The sequence below is a fragment of the Polypterus senegalus genome, chromosome 7 (genome assembly GCF_016835505.1).
Source record: "Polypterus senegalus isolate Bchr_013 chromosome 7, ASM1683550v1, whole genome shotgun sequence".
NCBI classification, from domain to species: domain Eukaryota; kingdom Metazoa; phylum Chordata; class Cladistia; order Polypteriformes; family Polypteridae; genus Polypterus; species Polypterus senegalus.
In genome coordinates, this window is record NC_053160.1 from 126,550,304 (window position 1) to 126,575,568 (window position 25,265).

The 25,265-nt window shown below is 37.8% G+C and overlaps 1 protein-coding gene across 9 annotated transcripts in view; it reads right to left on the bottom strand.

Moving 5' to 3' along the window:
- Window positions 1-25,265, bottom strand: part of ssbp2 (single-stranded DNA binding protein 2) — a 695,743-nt gene that overhangs the window by 308,636 nt on the left and 361,842 nt on the right. The gene's annotated exons all lie outside the window — the stretch shown is intronic.

Sequence of the window (25,265 nt, forward strand, 5' to 3'; positions counted from 1 at the left end):
GTGAGAGCAATAACATCAAATTTAACAAACCTGCTCCCCATTCACACCTGAGACCTTGTAACACTAATGAGTCACATGACACCGGGGAAGGAAAGTGGCTAATTGGGCACAATTTGGACATTTTCCACTTAGGGGTATACTCACTTTTGTTGCCAGCGGTTTAGACATTAATGGCTGTGTGTTGAGTTATTTTGAGGGGACAGCAAATTTACACTGTTATACAAACTGTACACTGACTACTTTACATTGTATCAAAGTGTCATATCTTCAGTGTTGTCCCATGAAAAGATATAATAAAATATTTACAGAAATGTGAGGGGTGTACTCATTTTTGTGAGATACTGTAGTATAAAAGACAAAGGTGAAAATGAGATGAAAGCTAGCCTGGTCATCTACTGGCTAGCTTTGCATTTCACTATTGTTTGGCTGCTCATTAAAGAAAAGATGAAACAATTAAAAAGCAATTACAGCAACAGAGCATTAGTAATTGGTTAATAATAAAGAAAGTGGCTGAAAAAAGAAAAAAAAATGCAGCCCTCTAGGATCTGAGTTGAACACACCTGTGATAGTAAATGCTGACTAAGTTTGTAGAAAAATAAACCTAACCAACTTCTGACCACTTGAAAATTCCTTTTCACACAGGTACTCTGGAGTGTTACCAGATTAGTAAAGGTTGCAAGGGGGACAAATATAGCCAGGGTAATACAGTACGCGTGTCTGTCTACTACTGCAACAAGGAACCCAGATGGGAAAGAATTACAGTCACATAAAATTGATGTTAGATAGCAGCGCCCCCTATATTTTGTGGGGAGGCCAACCACAAAATCATTATTTTGTTATGAAGCAAATAATGGCAGCACATAATTCTTGAATTGCACGAGTAGGACCATGTTGCCCTTTAAGAATTTCAAAGGACTGTGGGATGCAGAGATACCAGTGGTATATAAAATGAATTCAGCTTGGTATCCAGTAATCAACAAGAGAGAGAGGGGTTGGGAACATGCACTGATACAGCACATTGCCACACACACCACATGACTAACCACCTCAGGATCCCAATTAGGACCTGAGTGCAGACAGGCAATGGGTAACACCTCAGCACCACTCTAGTTGGAATGAACAGTATAACTGCATGAATTCCTTCATTTGACCAGTCTACAATCAGGAGGAAAGGTGAAAATAAAGACAAAGATATTTACACAGAAGTGATGTGACAGTAGAGAGTACTTTGGTGGCAGATAATGTGGGTCAGCAAATCAAGGCAGGTGGGCTAGTTGGTCAGCATCCTCTTATAATGCACAGTAAAAAAAAAAAAAAAAATCTTTTTCAAGGGAGAGGTTGGAAATGGGGATGGCTGAGGTTTCTTTCTGCTTGATTATTTCCTTTGTTACTACATGTGCCCTCTATGTTCAGGCTACCTTAGTGTTCGGGCTACTTTGACAGTAAATGCAAGAAACCTTATTGTACTTAAGAGCTACTACATCTAGAAATTAATGTACTGACACCACATGTAATAAGTGATATTTTGTAAGGCAGCTCACTAAATAACATTACTGGAACACCTAGCATTATTGGAAATACACTAGAGCGATCATTCTGTTTCTAATTATCTCATTTATAAACTATGCCTAAGTTGTTATAAAGGTTTATCCTGAATGGCCAACAGTCAGATGTGCACAAATTTAAGAGTCACTGTTGAAAACTTAAGGAGAGCAGAGTGTGTGAGTTTGGCAAGTCAAGGTGAGACAAAGGGATGCAAATGTTTTGAGACCTTAACAAGCAAAGTGAGATTTAATGGGCTTTTAAGTTACATAGGAAAAGTCACAGCATACTGGTAACATTGGAAATAGTGCTGTAGTCAATATTAATATTAATCTTTTTGAGCAGGTGTACTTACTCAACTGACTGATCCCAGAACAAAGTATATGTACATTGGATATAACAAGTAGTTTTTCCTCCATGGGCATCTGCAGCTGTTCTTATTTTACACAAACAAAAAAAAAACTAACTGCATATTTTCATTGTGTTTAACGGCATAGAGGAAGGCTCATGAAAGCCACTATACTAAAATCTCAGACAGCTGGTTCCCCATGATGGATACAATCTCCCACCACTTTTTTTTTAATGTGGAGCAAACTGATATTATGCAAAAAAAGCTTTGGTGTTCACATATGAAAGGAAACACACAGTGGATATTCATATGCTTAATTACAGTTCTGATACAGTCCAGAACAAAGTGGGCACTACCTACTTTGCGAGGCTTTTAATGGCATATAATGTCTGTTAAGACAGAACATTTAAATGGGATGCAGAAATCCAGCTTCACCAACAACCTCACTTTCTGAATTTAATTTTCATGTTATCCTTGTAACATGAAGAAAAATGTACAAATTTTACTCTACCAACTTTTTGTCAATATTCCCTGTCATTTTTTCTGCCTAATTCCTGTCTGTAAGTCTAGGAGATTTTGACTATCATCATTATTACTTTGAATGGTTTTGGCATTTGACATTATGCTTAACCTTTTTTCATTATTTTTGTTATTATCTGTCATTTTGCTTTCAAATTTTAGGATACAGCACTGGCACTTTGCAGTTTATTTACATTTGAAACAACTTTCATTACCACACCTTGATTGCAGAAAATCACATCAGATGATGTCCACATGCTGTTTAAGGTAGTGTCATGCTATGCTGAGTGTCTGGATAAACTTCAAAACAAAATTTATTAGGTTGCTTCAATGTAATTTATTATTTTTTCTTTTATGTATAGCACTATTCACTGAGGTTAGGCTTCTTCCTCTTTCGGCTGCTCCCGTTAGGGATTGCCACAGCGGGTCTTCTTCTTCCATATCTTTCTGTCCTCTGCTTCTTCTTCTGTTACGCTCATCACCTGCATGTCCTCCCTCACCACATCCATAAACATTCTCTTAGGCCTTCCTCTTTTCCTCTTCCCTGGCAGCTCTATCCTTAGCATCCTTCTCTCAATATACTCAGCATCTCTCCTCTGCACATGTCCAAACCAGCGCAATCTCGCCTCTCTGATTTTGTCTCCCAACCGTCCAACTTGAGCTGACCCTCTAATGTACTCATTTCTAATCCTATCCATCCTCATCACAACCAGTGCAAATCTTAGCAGCTTTAACTCTGCTACCTCCAGCTCTGTCTCCTGTTTTCTGGTCAGTGCCGTCATCTCCAACCCATATAACTTTGCTGGTCTCAATACCGTCCTGTAGACCTTCCCTTTCACTCTTGTTGATAGCCGTCTGTCACAAATTATTTCTGACACTCTTCTCCACCCATTCCACCCTGCCTACATTCTCTTTTTTCACCTCTCTTCTACAATCCCCAATACTCTGTACTGCTGATTTGCCAACTCTACTTCTTGCATCTTCACCATTCCTCTGACCTCCCTCTCAATTACACACATGTATTCTGTCTTCTACAGACCTAGACCTACAGTCCTACTCACCTTCATTCCTCTCCTCTCTAGAGCATATCTCCACCTCTCCAGGGCATCCTCAACCTGCTCCCTACTATCGCTACACATCACAGTGTCATCAGCAAACGTCATAGTCCACGGGGACTCCTGCCTAATCTTGTCTGTCAACCTGTCCATCAACATTGCAAATAAGAAAGGGCTCAGAGCCGATCCCTGATGTAATCCCACCTAAACCTTGAATGCATCCGTCACTCCTACCGCAGACCTTACCACTGTCACACTTCCCTCATACATATTCTGTACAACCCTTACATATTTCTTTGCCACTCCCGACTTCCTCATACAATACCACAGCTCCTCTCGAGGCACCCTGTCATATGCTTTCTCCAGGTCCACAAAGACGCAATGCAACTCCTTCTGGTCTTCTCTATACTTCTCCATCAACATCATCAGAGCAAACATCGCACCTGTGGTGCTCTTTCCTGGCATGAAACCATACTGCTGCTCACTAAACATCACCTCACTTCTTAACCTAGCTTCCACTACTCTTTCCCATATTTTCACACTGTGGCTCATCAATTTTATCCCCTGTAGTTATCATGGTCCTGCACGTCCCCCTTATTCTTAAATATCGGCACCAGTACACTTCTTCTCCACCCCTCAGGCATCCTCTCACTTTCAAAGATTCCATTAAACAACCTGGTTAAAAACTCCACTGCCATCTCTCCTAAACACCTCCATGTTTCCACAGGTATGCCATCTGGACCAACGACCCTTCCATTTTTCATCCTTTTCATAGCTGTCCTTACTTCCTCCTTGCTAATTTATTGCACTTCCTGATTCACTATCTCTGCATCATCCAAACTCTTCTCTCTCTCGTTCTCTTCATTCATCAGCCTCTCAAAGTACTCTTTCCATCTGCTCAACACATTTTCCTCACTTGTGATTATGTTTCCATCTTTATCCTTTATCACCCTAACCTGCTGCACATCTTACACAGTTCAGTCCCTCTGTCTAGCCAATCAGCACAGGTCCTTTTCTCCCTCCTTAGTGTCCAACCTTTTATACAACTCATCATACGCCTTTTCTTTAGCCTTCGCCACCTCTCTCTTCACCTTGCACCTTATCTCCTTGCACTCTTGTCTACTTTCTGCATCTCTCTGACTATCCCACTTCTTCTTTGCCAGCCTCTTCCTCTGTATACTCTCCTGTACTTCCCTATTCCACCACCAGGTTTACTTTTCCTCCTTCCTCTTTCCAGATGTCACGCCAAGCACTCTTCATTCTGTCACCCTTACTACTTCTGCTGTAGTTTCCCAACTGTCTGGTAACTCTTGTGAAAGGTGCTATATAGGCACCAGATACAACACAGACTGACAACAGAGGTATGTGTAAAAGTGAAACATAAATTTATTTTCTTCACCCGTGGGCCATGTCTTCCCCATGTCCCCTAGGCACAGCACAGTCCAGCACAAACACACCTAAAGTGAATCCAAAACAAAAAGCACAAAAGCCTTCCTCAACTTCTCCCAGGCAGCTTCGTCGTCCTCCTCCTCCTTCCGACTCTGGCATGCTGAGTGTTGGGTGTTGGCTCCTTTTATAGCTCACCCAGAAGTGCCTCAGTTGATAATTAAGGCTGCACTTCCAGGTGTGGCAGCGTTACAGCCCACATGGGCTCAGGAAGCCGTGCAGCTCCCCCTGGCAGTGGCCACGGAGTCCAACATGGATGACCTCCGGTGTTCCACAATTGTGTCCCTGATGCAACCCAGGGGGGCTGCCACTAAGTGTTCCGGGGGACATAGTGTGCATTCCATGGCTGCTCCCCAGAATCCAGTGTCAAAGGGGCGTCCCGGCTGGGCATGGATCCCGGCCGTCCACCAAACTCTTCAGTACCACCCAGTGCCTGTCTCACCTTCTCCCTAAACTCAACCTTGCAGTCTTCCTTTTTCAAATTCCACCATTTGATCCTTGGCTCTGCCCTCACTCACTTCCTCTTCTTGATCTATAATATCATCCTACAGACCACCATCATATGCTATGCTGTTTAACTACACTCTCCCCTGCCACCACTTTGCAGTCTTCAATCTCCTTCAGATTGACTATTCTGCATAGAATGTAATCTACCTGTGTGCATCTTCCTCCACTCTTGTATGTCACCCTATGTTCCTCCCTCTTCTTAAACTACATATTCACCACAGCCAGGGCCATCCATTTGGCAAAATCCACTATCATCTGACCTTCTTCATTCCTCTCCATGACACTATACCTACCCATCACCTCGTCTCCTCTGTTCCCTTCACCAACATGTCCATTGAAATCCGCTCCAATCACCACTTTCTGTCCCTTGGGTACACTGTTCATCACTTCATCCAAGTCACTCCAAAAATCTTCTTTCTCCTCCATCGCACACCCAACTTGCGGGGCATATGCACTAACAACATTCATCATCACACCTCCAATTTCCAGCTTCATAATCATTACTCTGTCTGACACTCTTTTCACCTCCAAAACACTCTTGACATATTGTTCCTTCAGAACATTATTTCTGGCTAAAAGTGTTGTAACAAATTCCCAGGTAAAATGTAATTACAAATTCTGAAAATTACTTATTACATAATGCATAGACATAAACACAGATTCATTTAGACATTTAGTAAATGGTTCACCAAGACATAGGGATTTATGACATTTGTAGTGTAAGATTTTTAATTAACATTCTGGGCTCTTAAGATCGGTTTATCTTTCAGATTCGAACAAGGCCTAGGCTTGTTTTTGACTTTGAGTTATGTTTTTGTCTTATTCTACCGACAATTTCACTTTCCAAATTTCTGCCTTTTCAAATGTAGCAGAAAAACATTACTAAACTAAAGGATCTGTGCAATTTCTGCTGCTAGCAAAATACTCCTAATGTCAAACATGCTACACATAGGCTGGACCAAACAGTAAGTAATACAAACCAATAAATTTAAAAAAGAATGGAAAAAGAAGCCATTCCCTCAAACAAAGAAAAGGGACTTATTTGCAAGGTGATTGTTTATTTGTATTTCTTTATCTTGACAAATAAGATACAAATAGGGTAAGCTGCATTTGAAAATCCAAAAGAATCATGAAAAGAATTTATGGGTAGTTTACAATTAAACACCATGTATTTGAATATTTATTGTGAAAGTGGAACGCAAAGGAAACTGATTCAGTAAACTGAAGACAGAAGAGTTAGAAAGTTGGTGGCAAAGTACTTGAAAAACCTGAAGTTATGAACATATGAAAGAGCAGTGAAAGAGATCAGATAAAGATAAAACTTGGAATTTTCAAGGTGTTAGCCCTAAACATGGTCAATACAAAAAAATGGTAGAAAAAGAGATGGTCTTGATCAGAGTTCCAGGTTCCAAGATAAAAGCCTTAGTGAGAATGTACAGCATACATTGAAGAATCATGGGGATGTGAAATATCACTGCTTACTGGTAGGCCACCATGTACAAGTAAATCAATCAGACCTTTTTCAGTCAATACTATGGGAATTGTTGAGTTATTTCATCAACTTAAATAAAATGTTGTTCCAAATTTCTAAACAGTTTTCATAAGAAATGCTGTTGGAAAGGGGGAATATACACTGCTCCAGTTATTTATTTTATGAAATTCTGTACATGAGGCCTGACACCTTAATAATAGAACTCAATGATCTAGACTTGGACTTCAAATAAAACAGAAAAATCTCCACCCAGCATCTTTAAAGTCAGCTTCTTAAAAAATGTAACATAATGCAATGCTAAGCATGTCCACACTGGCAATGTAGGCACTGGTCATTCACCTGTACATACACTTTCTGAAACTGTGTCTTTCTATTTTAGAGTTGTAAGGAGATAGCACATTTCCTGCTCAAGTCAGACAGATTTGTGACATAAATATTTATGACAATGCTATCAGATACAGCCAAGTCATGCCTCCAAACTACCAGGTCATCGCAAATAAACCTTACTGAATTAGTGCACTTGGCTACAAAAAGCACAGTTTACTTGGTACAGCTAAAAATGTGTTACCAAGTGGAATTAAAATGGTGAATGGGCAGAACAATGCTCCTGTTCGTATTAGGATAAGCTAAAAAAACTAAAGCTTATTTTCCAACTCCTAAAATAAAACTATATTATTATTATTATTATTATTATTATTGATAATAATAATCCTATGTAAAACAAAGGCTGCAAAGTGCCATCACACAACAGCAAAGAAAATGAGAGCACAAAGCTGCAGTTAATCTCTCAGTCTTTATGTACTTCATGATCAGTGCAGTTTTTTTCTTCAGCATTTTTTACAGAGTTTACAGAGTAAACATTTGGCATTCCTACATTGATTACTAATTTACAGTTCCATTGATAATTTCTCTTTATAGAACAGGTCATATGAATAACTATTAAAGCATGCATTAAGGACAATTGTTTAACAGTAGTACTCGGCTACTTTTCTGGATGTGTTGACTTTCTGAAATGTTCTACAACAAATTTTAGGAGACCTAGAAAAAAGAAAATAAAGTATAATCTTTGATATATCTGTGGAATGGCGATTGATTTAAGTGCATCTTTATGAAAGTGGCTTTTTTCTGCAGAAAGTTTTGGAGGCCACTGTGACTGCAATACAACTCAAAATTAGGTTTTCTTTCATAAATCAATTCTGAGTAGAAAGTCAATCAATTGTGCAGACTAAGCTCAATGGCAGGTATGGATAAGTGTATCAGAACCTCCATCATATGAGAAAACAAATTCTATATACAGTACAAAGGACTTCAGATTTTAATTGCTTGCTTTGTGCTGCAATGCACCCTCTTGTTTGTTACTGATGCAAAACAGACACTTAAAATTCACAAGCCTGCAGAATGGACCTGTACTATCGGGGTGTCTCACAGTAGTCAGTAACACATTAACAAATGCTTTCTAAATATTTCTAAATACTGTGCCCTCCATAGCTACATTAAAAAAACACACACACACAGTTGAGATGTCAGGTCATCATAGAGCACATTAATTAACTCCTCTAAACTGAAATGCAGTTTAGATGTGATGGATGAAAGCAAAACACCCACAAAAACTCATCCTAACATTTGGAGAATGTGTAGATTCCAGAAAACCAGTAATAGGGTAGGAATTGAACCCAATCTCCTAAAGTTGTTAGACAACACAGCTAACCGATACTATCACTGGAGACCATCTGATCTTGAACATTTAATTTAACATAATGTAGGAGATAATGGGTGGATGTTTTCTTCATTAGAACACTAAATAATTTATAAAGCAAAGCTCTAATATAAGACACGTTCCATTAAGGTTCCCACTTTACTTTCCTCTATGCATTGGAATTTTTGGCCATTATACTAGTATTATTATAAAGTAACTCAGTCAAAAACCTTTAAAAAAACAAATGTAACGTGATTATTATAAGAACCTTGTCAGTGTATCTATCAAGCCTGTGTGTTTAGATACAGTGATAGCTAATTTGCCTCAATATCTCATCCAGATTGCTGATCCAACTATATGTCTCGTCAGTTTGCTCCAAAGTCCACACGACTCTTTGCATAAAGAAGTGCTTCCTGGCTTCAGTTTTAAATGCACTTCCCCTTAATTTCCACAGATATCCTTGAGTATGTGATTCACCCTTAAGCTGAAAGAATGTTGCTGGATCTATTTTATCAATGCTTTTGAGGATATTTAATAACTGGATTAGTTCCTCCTACATAGTCTCCTCTTCTCAAGGCTAAGCAAGTTTTATTTTTTGAGTCTGTCAGAATAACCACCACAAAATTGCAGTGCATAAACAAAGAGAGCTGAAGTGTGGTACAAAATTCAAACTAATTAACTTAAATTTACCAAACTGGGCTAACATAATTTTACCCTGTTGTATTGTAGTGGGAATGTGATGTGTCTAAAAAAAAATGAATTTTAAATATTCAATCATAACAATAAATGCGAGAGAGACAGGAAACTTTGAAACTCTCAATAATCTTGCACAGCAACAATTAGATGCTGTAGCTTTATATAAGAGAAAGAAAGAAAATTAAGTAATAATTATATTATTTTAGGAAATACACTCAAGGAAATGCAGAAAGATGATCCAGTACAATCAAGGATTATGTGCTGTTTCACTGGCAGACAACAGTTTGGAGCGTTCTAAGATGGTGTGACAGAGATGCTGGTCAAAAACACAAATGGCGGAAGGTTAAGTTTCCTCTCTCCCTTTCTTTTCACCCTTCACACTAGGGATGTGTGGAATCAAAATTTTAAGTATAAAACTTGAAGGTTTTCAGGCATAAAGCATTAAGTTTTTTAGGCTGCTTGGTAACTTTTTGGTAACTGCAACTGCTCTTTAGTAAGGCACTGCACAAAACTAACAGCCTATTGTCAGGTAACAGGCTGATTGCTAAGGAATAGTACCTAGCATGCTGGAAGCTGTGCTGTGTGAAGGTGAATGTGCTGATGGTCACGTACAACAATGTATTACAGAAACAATCATATTAAATTCCAATACTTTGCTATGTAAAGAGGAATCTCTATAAATCGTAAGGAAACGAAGGGAGGTGCAGGCTCATGTACAGAGGGCTCACTCTGCAAAGAGTAATAAAGATTTGTATGATGAAGCTTCCTCCTGCCTGATTTCTGAGTTGTCCAAAAAAGGGGTTCTAGGTCTCAACTTCCACAGCTGTCACAAGAATTATACTTTGGTACCAAACAATACCAAAGTTCTGAGAACATAATAGTACTAGCTTTTTTACAGTATCAGTAGTAACAACTGAAACTTTGTACTGCACTCAAGTGTGACCTATTATAATATGATTATAAGATGAGACAAAATGATGCCAAGATGAATTTAAGTCTCCCACACAGTCCTTAAGGAAGAATGGAGGCTTTGCATTCATTCTTTGATTGCATCAAGCACTTCTTCAGGTGTCCATTTAAGCATTCATCCATTTTCTAAACCATTTGTACAGTTGAGGGTCACGGGGCAAACCTGGCTGACCTCTCACGTAAAACCAATTATCTATATAGAACTGTGCATACTGTAAGGGCTAACAACAGTCGTAGCAAGTAAATATCAAGGCAAGTTCCAGACAAAGTGGCTAAATAAAACTTCTTTGTTGCTTTAAAACACAAAGCACTGAAGTTTTGCCGGTTAACAGGACTGGTAAAACCGTATACTTTATTACTAAATATAAATCTGCAAACACTAAGTTTGCATCATTTGTTTGGCTTTTGAAGTATAATTCCTAAAATATGATAAATGGAGTAAAATCACATTACATATATATAAATAAGTATTTTTGACCCCACAAGGTTATCTGGAAACTGGGGTGCATCCTAGTGGTCACAAGTGCAAAGAGACAGTTGTGGGTTCAAACATACTTATTTTATTTAACAAAGTACCTTTTAATATTCTTTTCCCTTCTTCCTTCCACTTTACTCTGCTCCTCCCAGGTTAGCATTCCCTGCCTAGTCCTGACTCCAACTATTAGACTGAGGTGAGGGGTCCCTCTTATGCTGGTCCCAGGAATACTTCAAGTGCTGCAACACTGTACCTGGAAAGCACTTCCAAGTCAGCCCAAACTTCCATAAAATGTGAGATCTTCTTCTGGAAGTGCCTCATAGTGACACCAAGGACTCCAATACAGCTTTCCTCCCAAACTATAAGTCCCAGGAAACCCCGTGGATGTCCACACTGGAAGTACATCAGTGTAGCCCTAACACCTATCACTTTGGTGGAAGAACTGTTCCTAGTAGGCAACATTCCCCAGTCTGTCTCTCCCTAACTGGGGAAAAAGAACAGGAACAGCCCCAGCAGGGGTGTGCATCCATCCACATTGTCCATCCATTATAGCTTCACTGCTAGGTAAGAAACAATTCTCCATCTCAGTCAGGATGCCAGTCCAACCATTATGTCTTTTACAACATATACTCTATGTACATACTGTATATTCATACAATACCGGTAAAAAGTTTTAGAACAACCTTTTCCAAATCCAGACAAAAATTCTCAATTGGATTAACATTTAAACTCGGCCACACTAAAGCATTAACGTTTTTGTATTTAAGTAATTCCTGCATAGCTCTATGCTTTATGTGTTCTTTTGTATAATAATACTTTTTTCCCCTCATCTCTTCTCTTTGACATCACAGCAGCATATTTTAGTGTATTCTGGAAGCTATAGCATGTGCAAAAAAAAGTTGGTCTTTTTTCCAATAGGAAAGTCATGTATTTAGTTCTTTTGTCAGCCCAGTTCACTCCTTTTGCAGAATGTGTTATGATCATTCATAACCCAGAATCATGTAAGTCCATCAAATGCAACTCAGAATGTGTCAATTAAATCAAGTGTTATATTTTTTTTTTGTCTGCACCCACACACAATGAACCACCCAGACTGGGACCTGAGTAAAGCCGTGCAACAGGTGACGCCTCAGCACCACAATGAAACAGTGAGAGTTTTTTTTTTTCCCTGCCACCAACCCCCAAATTAATCTGGATTCAGATTAACATCATACCCAGGACAAAGCAATTGCAGGTTAAGGGCCTGTGATTGCCAGCACAGACCCCTAGCCTCAGAGCCACCACTCCACCCCATTATACACCAAAGGAGCAGAGTGGTGTATGAAGAAGTAAAAAAATAAATAAATAAATAAATAAATAATTACCATTGGAAAGGAAAATACCCAGTTGTAAATAAAGTTTGGTATTGTAATATTGGGGAGTTGATAGATCTTAGATGGGTTGAATCTGGTCATTCTGAGCAAATCACTTGCTTTAACTGAATGTTCTAAGAATTTCCACAACATTGCAAAACAGAGCAGGAATTACAAACTCAACATAATGCCTATACATGATGAAGTAAGGCCAAACAATAGGCAGTTACAGTTGCAGCAAAGCTGATGAAAAACACGTTCAATCATACTTCCAGACTGTGAGTACTGGAGAAGAAGTGAACTGTAAGAGAAAACGTGGTACAAAACACCTGCTTTAACAGAAAGTGAGGAGGTATGCCTGAACAATGATGGAAATAAAAAATTATTGGGCAGGGTAAAATAAAACTTTTTGAAGTATAACTTTCAGCAAAATCTGTTTTAATACAGAAGGCAGAGGGCACTATACTTTCAATACCATTACCTTTTAAACAGAGGCAGATGTCTAATGTTAGCTAAATTTGCACCGTCTTTAAAAAGGATGCTTCTTATTTTGAATGAAGTAGAGATCTGCAATGAGCTCTCCAATGCTTCGTCACAATTCTTAAATCGATGGGTTGGTTCGGAATTAACATTTGTTGTGGTTTTATTTCAGGTGCAGTTTTATTGTGAAGGCAGATGTATTTTATTCTTCTTCATTGTACTTGTGTCTCAGATACATTTTTCAACTCTCTAAAAATGATGTTTTAGGGAAACAGGAAACTAACTGGCTAATTATGAAAAGAGTTCAAAACCGAAGCCAACAAATTCTTAGTCTGCTTCAGAAATGTGATTAACTACCATATTCTCCAGTGTCCAATACTGCAAATCTCACACAGTAGAAAGCTTTTTAGCTTTACAAACTTAAAAACATCCTAAAATTAACTTTTGTAAAAAGCAACACCCTGCAAAGAGAAGCACCTCAGTCCGCAGCAGGTACAGTATATGAAATTGATTTCAAAGGGTGCATTTGCATTTGAAAAAGAAAGACATATTGTGTTGGAATCCACAGGAACAGGATGAAACTGTTGAGATGATAAGTGCATCCTGCAATGCAAAACGGAGAGTTGTTTAGAAAATCATGCATTTTACCCATCATTGAGAAATATGGAAAAACAGCAAAAAGGAAAACTTCCACTCCACAAGTCATCAAAACCAGACCTGCAGGCACAAGCAGGTTACCGCAAACCCAGCAAGGGGGCTGGCAAGCCACCCGGCAGCTGTTGTGGTAACTGCAGGAGCAGCACAATCAGAAGCAAGAGCCAGCTAAATGACAGCTCCCTGCTGTAAAATGAAGTGTTCATAAGTGAATTTCTCAAACCAGTATCACCGAATCAAAAGTACACAGATTAAATCCAACACAACAAAACATAGTGTTGCCCCAAAAAAAAAACTCATATCTTAGCAGGATGTAGTAGGAGTCGGATAATTTATTGGCAGAAATCAAAATTTGTCTCCATTCATTAAAACATTTTCAAGAATGAGGAACTAATAGCGTTAACTTTTTCATTATAAAATGTATTGATAATTTTCTTTTTGCAAAAAAGTAGACTGCTTTAGCCATTTTTGTAGTTTGGGTACAAGATAAAACGATTATTTCAAGTATGTATTAGGGCAGTGCATTCAACAATTATGCAAAAAATCTCATCATAAACATTAAGAGAATGGTAACTTTGCTAATAAAATAAGCATCAAGGTCAGTATAGGGGGTGGAATCTTATACCGTTTACATTTTGTGATGGGGCTGGAGTGTGTGAGAGCGAAGCACTCATACCCTGCTTTGAGAGTGAATGGCATCTGCCAACCTTCACAGAAGACATGTCTCTGCATTGAAAGGCAGTCAGGATTTCTCAAATTCCAAAACAGTCCTGGCTAAAACCTTATAATTATGCAGGCATGCCTGTCCATTGTTTATACAATCTTTATGTTTTGACAAGATTAAGTGATCTACTGGCCTGAAATTATTTTTTAAAATCTAAAAATTAAATTAAAAAAGGACAATCATTTAATTAAATAAAATACAAACTGTAAAAGAATTTAACAAAAAGAGAAATAACTGTATCAGGGACCATTACTGTCATCTATCAGTCAGAAGGTATGCAAACCTTCTGCACTTTGCAGCCTATACTACAGTAACACTAGGTAACACTAGCACCTGCTTATCTTAGCTAAAAACACCAAACCATTCTAAAAAGTTGTTAAATAAACATTTGTTCATTACATAAATAAAGCATTTCTAGTTAATGAAATCTTGAACAAAAAGTCTGAAATTTGTTTCCTTACTAAAATATGGCTTATCGTTACAATCCCTGAAGCCTATGAAAAAAATTTCTTCGCACCTCTCCATCAGCATCTTTTATTTTGTAAATGTGTTGATCAGCACAAGCAGCAAGCAGCCTGCTGTCCCAACACACCCCCTTGAAGGAGCTCAACTCAGGCAAAAAGTTCTCCCAGCTGAAGGCAAGGCCCTTTCTCTGCATGTGATGTGCCTGGAGTTGTATAGGGTAAATAATACAGTATATCGTTATTTGGAATAAATGCATTTCATGTGTGTTCTGTGTCTACAAAGATCTGGGTAAGTGTAGGATGAAAGGAAATAATTGAAAGGCAAGAAATGCTGAAAACAAACCTAAAGCATAAACTTTTTCCATTTTATGCTAATAATGACATGAAGTGTATAATGTGTGAAGACTTTAGTCCAAATATCAAATAAACACGTGCACTTTTATTCAAGAATATAACCAAAGTAAAAAAAAAAAAATTCATTCAATTTACATGTTGCTGTCAAGGAGTTACAAACCCAAGCTCAAATGTCAATCAACAGAAAGCTAATACATGTTCCTGGAGAGACCGGGAGCTCCGTATTTTGAGTAGTGAGCTGCTATTATTATTACTATAACATAATAAAAACATACATTTGATTAGAGTCTGTAGGGCGTGGTTTAAATTTTGGCTACTTGTAAAAGAATGTTTTTTTATTATTCAGTTTTATTCTCTTAGTAATGTTCATGTGGTGCAAACAATTTGCGTTTCCCTCTCTGACTTGATGCCATTTATATCTATTCTTTTCACAAGAGCAGTGATGACCACAGTTGGTACTGTGACTGATACCTGGTCAGAATTATTTGTTGTACCGGCAATCAAAGACAATGTCCAGTGACTGCTATCAGACTGCACAAAGGCAGAACCGTAACAATAAACAGCTTCTTCACAGCACATTCAGTGGCTAATACACTGCTGCCCTGCAGCACAACTCTGCTTGGCACCATAAAGTAAAATGGGATTTCCACCTGCAGCTAAAGTCACTTTAGTATGCGAGCAATTTGCCACGCAAGTGTTTAGATCTGGCAGGGTCATGCTGGCGGTGTATACAGCCAAAAACAAGAAGTCTGTCTGCATTTTCAATACACCAGGGGTGCCCAAACTTTTTCGGCTTACGAGCTACTTTTAAAATGACCAGGTTGATATATATATATATATATATATATATATATATATATATATACATACACACAGGTGCCGGTCATAAAATTAGAATATCATGATAAAGTTGATTTATTTCAGTAATTCCATTCAAAAAGTGAAACTTGTATATTAGATTCATTCATTACACACAGACTGATGTATTTCAAATGTTTATTTCTTTTAATTTTGATTATTATAACTGACAACTAATGAAAGTCCCAAATTCAGTATCTCAGAAAATTAGAATATCAATTAAGACCAATGCAAAAAAAGGATTTTTAGAAATGTTGGCCAACTGAAAGGTATGAACATGAAAAGTATGAGCATGTACAGCACTCAATATTTAGTTGGGGCTCCTTTGGCCTGGATTACTGCAGCAGTGCAGCGTGGCATGGAGTCGATCAGTTTGTGGCACTGCTCAGGTGTTATGAGAGACCATGTTGCTCTGATAGTGGCCTTCAGCTCTTCTGAATTGTTGGGTCTGGCGTATTGCATCTTCCTCTTCACAAGATTTTCCATGGGGTTAAGGTCAGGTGAGTTTGCTGGCCAATCAAGAACAGGGATACCATGGTCCTTAAACCAGGTACTGGTAGCTTTGGCACTTTGTGCAGGTGCTAGGTGCTGTTGGAAAATGAAATCTGCATCTCCATAAAGTTTGTCAGCAGCAGGAAGCATGAAGTGCTCTAAAACTTCCTGGTAGACGGCTGCGTTGACCTTGGACCTCAGAAAACACAATGGACCAACACCAGCAGATGACATGGCACCCCAAACGATCACTGTCTGTGGAAACTTTACACTGGACATCAAGCAACGTGGATTCTGTGCCTCTCCTCTCTTCCTCCAGACTCTGGGACCTTGATTTCCAAAGGAAATGCAAAATTTACTTTCATCAGAGAACATAACTTTGGACCACTCAGCAGCCTTTTTTTTTTTTTAGCACGGGCGAGACGCTTCCGACGCTGTCTCTTGTTCAAGAGTGGCTTGACACAAGGAATACGACAGCTGAAACCCATGTCTTGCATACGTCTGTGCGTGGTGGTTCTTGAAGCACTGACTCCAGCTGCAGTCCATTTTTTGTGAATCTCCAACACAGTTTTGAATGGGTTTTGTTTCACAATCCTCTCCAGGTTGCGCTTATCCCTATTGCTTGTACACTTTTTTCTACCACATCTTGTCCTTCCCTTCGCCTTTGTCATGATATTCTAATTTTATGACCGGCATACATTTATGGTCACTATGGTATTTGGATTTAATAATCTTCATGTGGGAAAAGGCTGACTGGCATAAATAAGTAGAGCTGAATAATGAAGTCAAGGAGTTTTTGAATTCGGCCGAGTGAAAAATGACGGCGCTCCGATTAATTGCGATTTTAGTTCCCTCTCCTTTCTCTTTCTCAGATCACTTTTCGGAAGGAAGTCAGTTTCGTAGTTTTTGTGAACAGTTCGAAAATGCCTTTCCACATTTTCCTACTTTGGAATAGCAATGATTGATCAACAGATCAGACAAACGCACTTCGATTGTGACATTATGAGAAAAAAAATCCTCCCAATTCCACATCCAGCCGATACCCTCCCCAAACAATTTTTTTTCTTTAGTCGATATATATTGGAAGGCTAACTAGATCACTTAGATTTACAGTAGCTCGCGTGTTTGATCATGCGTGCGGGATAACTAGTGTGTTAGAAGAAAAGAGATCTCAGACTGGCCACCCTATATGTCAATCAAGTGGCAAAAACCATAGTTAGGATATATGATAGACTAACGTTTAAAAAAAAATTTTTCTGAATGCTATCTGCCGATCGATCGTGATCAACGCATTGGGCACCCCTGGCATACACCATAACGTGGAGTACAGGCAGGATCGAGAAAAAAACATGCTCAAATGACAACTCAGGTTCAAATGACATAGCATTTTCAAATACTGACATTTTCATGTATGAATGTGTGTGTTCATGCACAAGAGAGGCACAGGCACATTTGATCTCGTTCAAGTGGTTACTGGAATATAAAATAAACACTTTCACAAAAGTATAACAAAACAAGTGTGCTTTTATTCAAGAATAAAACTGAATAACAAAAAATTCAAGTGACAACAAGATACCAAGAAGATATGATTCATCAGCGTTTGTGTGTCTGCTTATATGCCTTCAGTGATGTCTTTTACAGGCAGCAAAACTTTACACCGGCTGTCACAGACTGAAATCAAAGGCTTTTTCTTTTTGGGCGCATACACCGTCAGCATAACACTGACTCTCTCACGTATGCACACACATTCATACATGAAAACATCAATATTTGAAAACGCTATGCCATTTGAGTATACAGTAGTTGTCATTTGAACATGTTTTTTTTTCGATCTTGCCTGTACTCCGCGTTATGGTGTATGCTACTGAAAATGCAGATATAATTCAGTATCCAAATCTTCCTCAAAAGTGCACTGCATTCATACTCTAATAACTAACCTCAATGCTTGTAAAAAATCTAGAGTGTGCAGCATAAATACTGTGAGATGTGGCCGGCTTGTCATCCCGGCCAATACCCCCAGGCCGCCAGATGGAGCCCTCCCTGCAGTATGGAGGTGCCCCGAAGACCAGCAGGGAGTCATGGACTATGTAGTTTTCATCCTCATCCCTGCTGGATACCACAGGGGCCGCAAGAGGGAGCTGCAGGGAGGACCAAAGACTTATTAGTGCTCTATGACCTGGAAGTTTGTCAAGGGAAGAGCGACAGGCTTCCGGGATGAAGAAAAGAACTTTTACCTGACCCGGAAGTGATACAGGATCACATGGACTGGGGATTGGGAACACTTCCGGGTCAGGGAATATAAAAGGACAGTGAGAGCACCCAGACGGCGAGCTGAGCTGGGTGGAAGGTGGCAACGCGTCTGGGAGCTGGAGGATTGGTTTATTGTTTATTGATTGTGTATTGAGTATTATATGAGTATTGTGGAGCAGAGGGTGCTTTGTGCACTGTGGCAATTGAATAAAGTCTACATTTGGACTTTTACCTGGTGTCTGGAGTCGTGGACAAGGGTTCAAGGGAGCGAGAGCGCCCCCTATCTACCACAATATGAATAATTTAATTAAGAATACAACTCTAGATGAACAATGTATTAAAACTATAAAAACAGACTATAGATCAAATTAAAAAAAAAATACAGAGAGGCACTAATACAAAAAAAATTAATTTCTATCTCGAATACCCATAACGCTCCAATTCAGTTCTGCTCTTCCGAGACATTAAGTATGGCTTTAATAAATTTAAATATTAAATTTAACCATCAAGACGTTTTCCATCAACGATCTTATTAGTGATAGGAAAATCTATTTTATTAATAAGCGAAACGTGGCTTAGCTCTGATGGTGCAGCTGTTTTAATTGAATCTGCGCCTCCGAATTACAGCTTTGCTCATGTGAATCAGCAAGGTAAGAAAGGCGGCGGTTTAGCAAACATTTACTTGAGCCGGTTAAAGTGTAAAGATGTTGGCTTTGGAAAATTCAAGTCCTTTGAGTATCTTGCCGTGGAGTTTCTCAGTCTCTCTGTGTATATACATCCTACATACAATGCGTCTTTCTTTGAGGAATTCTCAGACTTGGTGTCAATTGTAATTACAAACTATGACACGTTCCTAATAGTTGCTGACTTTAACTTTAAAATTAATTATCAGTGTGACCCGAAAGTAAAAGAATTCATGCACCTCCTGGACTCTTTTGATTTGAGCCAGCACATTAGTCAGCCTACACACAAAGCAGGGCATACATTAGATTTATTAATTATTAAAGGACTAAAAGTTGATGTGAAGCAGATTGTTAATATTGGTTTATCAGACCATTTTCCCTTACTATTTAATATAGAAATAATGATACAAAAAATTCACGAGAAACATATTGTTAAAAAATGCTTCTTTGATTCATCAGCAGGTTCAAAGTTTACAAACATTCTAAGCAACCAGTCCATTTGTAGTGCATACTACAATAGCGAGGATAATGTAAATAGTAAGGTGGAAAGTTTTAATACTAAAATGAGAGCTGCTGCTGACATAGTCGCTCCTGAAAAGACAGTTAAATAATCTTGTAGCACTATTATACCATGGAAGACTCAAAGAGTGTGTGATCTAAAGAGAAAATGCCGGAGAGCAGAGCATAAATGGAGAAAAACTAAACTGATTATCCACTATGAGATACTGAAAGGTAAAATAACAGAATACAACAACATAGTCCGTCTTGAGAGGCGTGTTATTTCTCTAAAATTATAAATAACAACGCTGGTAATCCCAGAGTCTTATTCTCTATAATTGATCATCTGCTAAACCCAGGTCACTCAATGGAATGCCTCCAAACAATTTCCAGTGAAACTTGTGAGGCTTTTGCTGTATTTTTTAATCACAAAATTAATGATATTAGAAATAATATAGTACATCTCCCCAATACTGATCCTCTCAAATCTATTTCATCAGGATAAATTTTCCTGATTTATACAAAATAATTTCTCAACTGAGACCTTCCACCTACATCCTTGACCCAATACCAACAAATTTTTTCAAAGAAGTATCGGGCATGCTAATTGATAGTATTCTTGACATAGTAAACTCATCATTAGATACTGGGGTCTTCCCAGACTGTCTTAAGACTGTCGATTCCTCTGCTTTTGAAAATGTTATATTTCTAACCTGCCTTTGTTAAACAAAATCCTAGAGAAGGCAGTCATTATGCAGCTTAATGATCACCTCAATAAACTTGCCATTCTTGGTAAATTTCAGTTGGGTTTTAGAACAAATCACAGTACAGAAACTGCACTCGTTAAAGTAGTAAATGACTTGCGGGTAAACTCAGACAGAGGCTGTTTATCTGTTCTCATCCTCTTAGATCTGAGAGCTGCATTTGATACCACTGACCACAATATTCTTAGAAATCTCCTTAGTCAATGCGTGGGCCTCTCTGGTAGTGTCTTAAAATGGTTTGAGCTCTACCTGGCAGGTAGAAAATTCTTTGTTAGTTGTGGTAATTATACTTCAAAGACACATGATATTCTATGGAGTCCCACAAGATTCTATTCTGGGTCCACCGCTCTTTTCATTCTACATGCTTCCATTAGGTCAGACTATCTCAGGGCATAACGTGAGCTACCACATCTATACTGATGACACACAACTGTATTTATCAATAGTGCCTGATGACCCAGACACTCTTGATTCACTTATAAAATGTCTTACTTGTGTTTCTGAGTGGATGAGTAGTAATTTTCTCAAACTAAATAAGGAGAAAACAGAAATTTTAGTGATTGGCAAAAATTGATACAATGAGGGTATTAGAAATAAACTTTATCCATTAGGATTAAAAATCAAGACGAAAGTAAAGAATTTAGAGGTACCTATTGACTCTAACCTGAACTTTAAATCACATATAAATCAAATTACTAAAACAGCATTAGCAAATGTTGGACCTCTTATAACACAGCAAGATAATGAGAAATTAGTTCACGCTTTTGTTTTCAGTTGGCTAGATTACTGTAATACACTCCTCTCAGGACTACCCATATAAGACAATTGATTGCAACTAGTGCAGAATGCAGCTACTAGAATCATAACTAGGAAAAGAAAATCTAAACACATCTCTCCAGTTTTGATATCACTACACTGGTTACCTGTGTCATTTAGAATTAAAATACTGCTTATGGTTTACAAAGCTTTAAATACTCTCACTCTATCCTGTATTTCAGAAAGTCACCTTACACTCCTAATCATAACCGTATATCTTCAAATGAGTGTCTGCTTATAATTCTAAAAGCTAAACTTAAAAGAAGTGTTGAGGCAGCCTTCTGCTGTTATGCACCAAAAATCTGGAATAGCCTGCCAATAGGAATTCGCCAGGCTAATACAGTGGAGCACTTTAAAAAACTACTAAAAACACATTACTTTAACGTGGCTTTCTCATAGCTTCATTTTAGCTTAATCCTGATACTCTGTTTGTTTGTTTACATAAAATCTTTTTCAATATGTGCATGTCTGAAGACAGCACTCCATTGGTTGTTAGGTTTTTAGACATGGCGTTCCAATGGGTATATATTGGTGAGACCAACTATCTTTACTCTACAGTATATAAGTAACCATATGGCCAAGTAATCTGGTCTGAAGACACAATATTTGTTTGAATGCAGATGCCGAGGACTCTCAAATGTATTTATCATTTAAACAAGATAATAATTCAATTATGTCATTAAACTACTACTTTAATGATGTAAAATGGATAAATGATAATTGTGTCTATAGATTCAGAAAAATAAATATTTTGGGGTTATAACGAAATAGTAAGGTAATACTCAATAATCTTAACTCAAAAAACATGAATTTTGCTTTAGTTGAAACCATCCTAAATTTAAATGTTATCTGAATTCACCTTCAGTCATCACATTTCTGATCTTTCTATAAAATAATAATATAAATAATAAATAAAAAATAATATAAAAACTAGGAAATATTGCAAAAATTGATAAGGTTTTCTTAAGTTCTGAATATTGAAGAGCTTGTTTTGAGTACTGACTATTGTAATGCTTTGTGGTCAGGCAGTTCAAATCAATTACTATTTTACAGGCAATTCAAAACATTATGATCAAAACAAGAAGTAAGAAATGTGAGTCTTGAAATCACTTGATTGGCTTATCAGTTAAGATCAGAGCAGATTGTAAAAATGCTTCTGCTCACATATTTAGTCATAAATGTTTTAAACCCAATCCTGCCTTTTAGATTTTATTGATACTCTGTAGCATAAAACATAATCCCAAGATTAAGGTTTCCTTAAATCTTTCAGATCAAATTAAAACTAGTGTAGAAAGCAGGACTTTTAGCTAAAAGCTGTAAAAAACTTCTGAACAATATTTCACACCATTGATCTCATTATTTTAACTTTGCATACTCCTATTAGTGATGCTGTTTAGGTTGTTTTATGTTGCTTTTCAATTGTGGAATTGTTTTAATTTAGCCTTTTCCATTTTATCTCTCTTCTCAGGGTCTGCCTTGAAGTAAATATGCCATTACATATGATAGACCTGTTAATAAGCATAAAAACGCTTAACAAGTATACAATGAATTTACTGAATCTATATTTTTAAAAAAGCATGACCTTTGGGCAAAGCAGTACGGAACTTGTTTCCAAAAATGACTTGTTATGTTTTGTCATTTAATGATGATGTAATCCATCTGAGTTTTGATTTCAAATCAGTTTGAGTTTCAGACCTTGAAAAGACCCAACCTTGATTCTAACCTCAGTGTTTTCTACCATTTGATGTTATAAAAAAACTGTCCTTGGACCTCATTTTAATTGAGGGGTTATGTATTGTACATTAATTCAGAATGTTATAGGAATCTTGTTTTTCTCACAGGCATAAATCTCAGTCAAACAGAGATTACTTTCTCCTTCACTTCTTGAATGCCAACATTTTATCTGTGAACTTCTCTGACCACAGACTGAATATTTTAAACTAAATTCCAGCCACTTGCACTAAGAAATTGTGCAGCAAATCAGCAATTTAACACTTCACTTAGTAAAAATGTTTAAATCCAGTTTTCATTTTTAATCAGTCTCCAAGTACCAATATTAACTTTCTCCAGGTTCTAGCAATTCTGTGGAAATTAAATGTAATTAAATGTTTTATTAGGAACAATGCAATTGAATCTATTTCTCACTTCTGTCTGTAATACTTGTAAAATACTGCATTTCCCTTTTGAAAAGCCACTGAACTCCTTGTTCAAACAACTGGCAAAATTTCAAATGTATAAAATGTGCTTTTTTTTGTTTTAACTAGTCTGTAGGTTCAAAATAAGTTCAGCTTCTGGTACTTCATGAAAGTAAACAAATACCATGCACTAGTTTTGAAAAATAATACATTTTCAGTTGTCAGAGAGTCATTGTATCCTTCTGTAGTTAAATAAAATTTACCTCTAAAGCTCTCTGAACTACAAGCTTGTAGAATATACTAACAACAGTGGAGGAGCATAAGGACATACTAGATGAAATAAGCTTTTAAAATTAATGGTACATATTTTAAAAATTGTATTAACAATGTGCATTATTGTTCCTAGGATCAAATTCTCATATGCTACACTGTGTGCACAATTATTAGGCAAGTTGTATTTTTGAGGATTAATTTTAATATGGAACAAACACAGTGCTATCAGTCAATCCAAAATGTTAATAAACCTGAAACCTGAATGTTTCGCAACGGAAACGTGAGTGTGAACATCATCAGGGGAATGCAACTAAAGGAAAAATGAAAATTTTCCCATCTCACTTGTTTATTTTCATCTGTTATAGTGAGAATAATAAACAAACACCTCAAAACACCTCAAAATTTACAAATAAACATCTCTGACATTTCAAAATAAATCAATCAATCAATCAATGACCAATATAGCCACCCTTCTTTCCAATAACAGTCATAAGCCTTTCCATTCATGGAGTCTGTCAGTTTCTTGATCTGTTGACGATCAGCTTTTTGTGGAGCAGTGACTACAGCCTCCCAGACACTCTTCAGAGAGGTGTATTGTTTTTCTCCCCGTAAATCTAGCGTTTAAGAAGTGCCCACAAGTTCTCGATAGGGTTTAGGTCAGATGAGGAAGGGGGGCCATGTCATTATTCCTTCATCTTTAAGGCCTTTACTGGCTGGCCACGCAGTGGAGAACTTCGATGCAAGTGATGGAGCATTGGCCTGCATAAAAATCATGGTCTTTTTCCTGTATCACTGTTTGAAGAAAGTGTCTTCGAAAAACTGGCAGTAGGTTTGGGAGTTGATTTTGAGTTCATCTTCAATGCAAAAAGGTCCAACTAGCTCATCTTTAAAAATACCAGCTCATACCAGTACCCCACCTCCACGTTGGAGTGGAGCTCTGTGCCCATTACTGATCCACAGGTCCATCCATCTAGTCCATCAAGAGTCACTCTCATCTCATCGGTCCATAAAACCTTTGAAAAAATCTGTCTTCAGATATTTCTTGGCCCAGTTTTGACGTTTCAACTTATGTTTCTTGTTCAGTGGTGGTTGGGTTTCAGCCCTCCTTACCTTGGCCATGTGTTTGAGCACTGAACACCTTGTACTTCTGGGCACTCCAGGTAGGTTGCAGCTCTGGAATATGAAAGTACTGGAGGATAATGGGTTCCTGGTAGCTTCATGTTTGATTCTTCTCCAATCTTTGGCAGCTAATTTGCGTCTTTTGTTCTCAACACGTTTCTTGCGACCCTGTTGACTATTTGCAACAAAATGTTTGATGGTTCTGTGATCACACACCAATATCTTAGCAATTCCAAAAGTGCTGCATCCCTCTGAAAGACTTTTTACAATTTTTGACTTTTCAGAGTCAGTTAAATCTCTTTTTTGGCCCATTTTGCCTGAGGAAAACTAGCTGCCTAATAATTCTGCACACCTTGATATAGGGTGTTGATCTCCTTAGGCCACACCCTCCCTCATTACACAAATACACATCACCTGACGTGCTTAAATCCAATAAGCATTCAAGTTAATACAGCTTGGAGTTGGAATATACGCATAAAAATGATGATATGGTCAAAATACTCACTTGCCTAATAATTGTGCACACAGTGTATATTCTTACTTGCTGCCAATAAGCTTTGCAAATTTATAACGTGAACACTTTTTTCGTCTTAAGGGCATGCA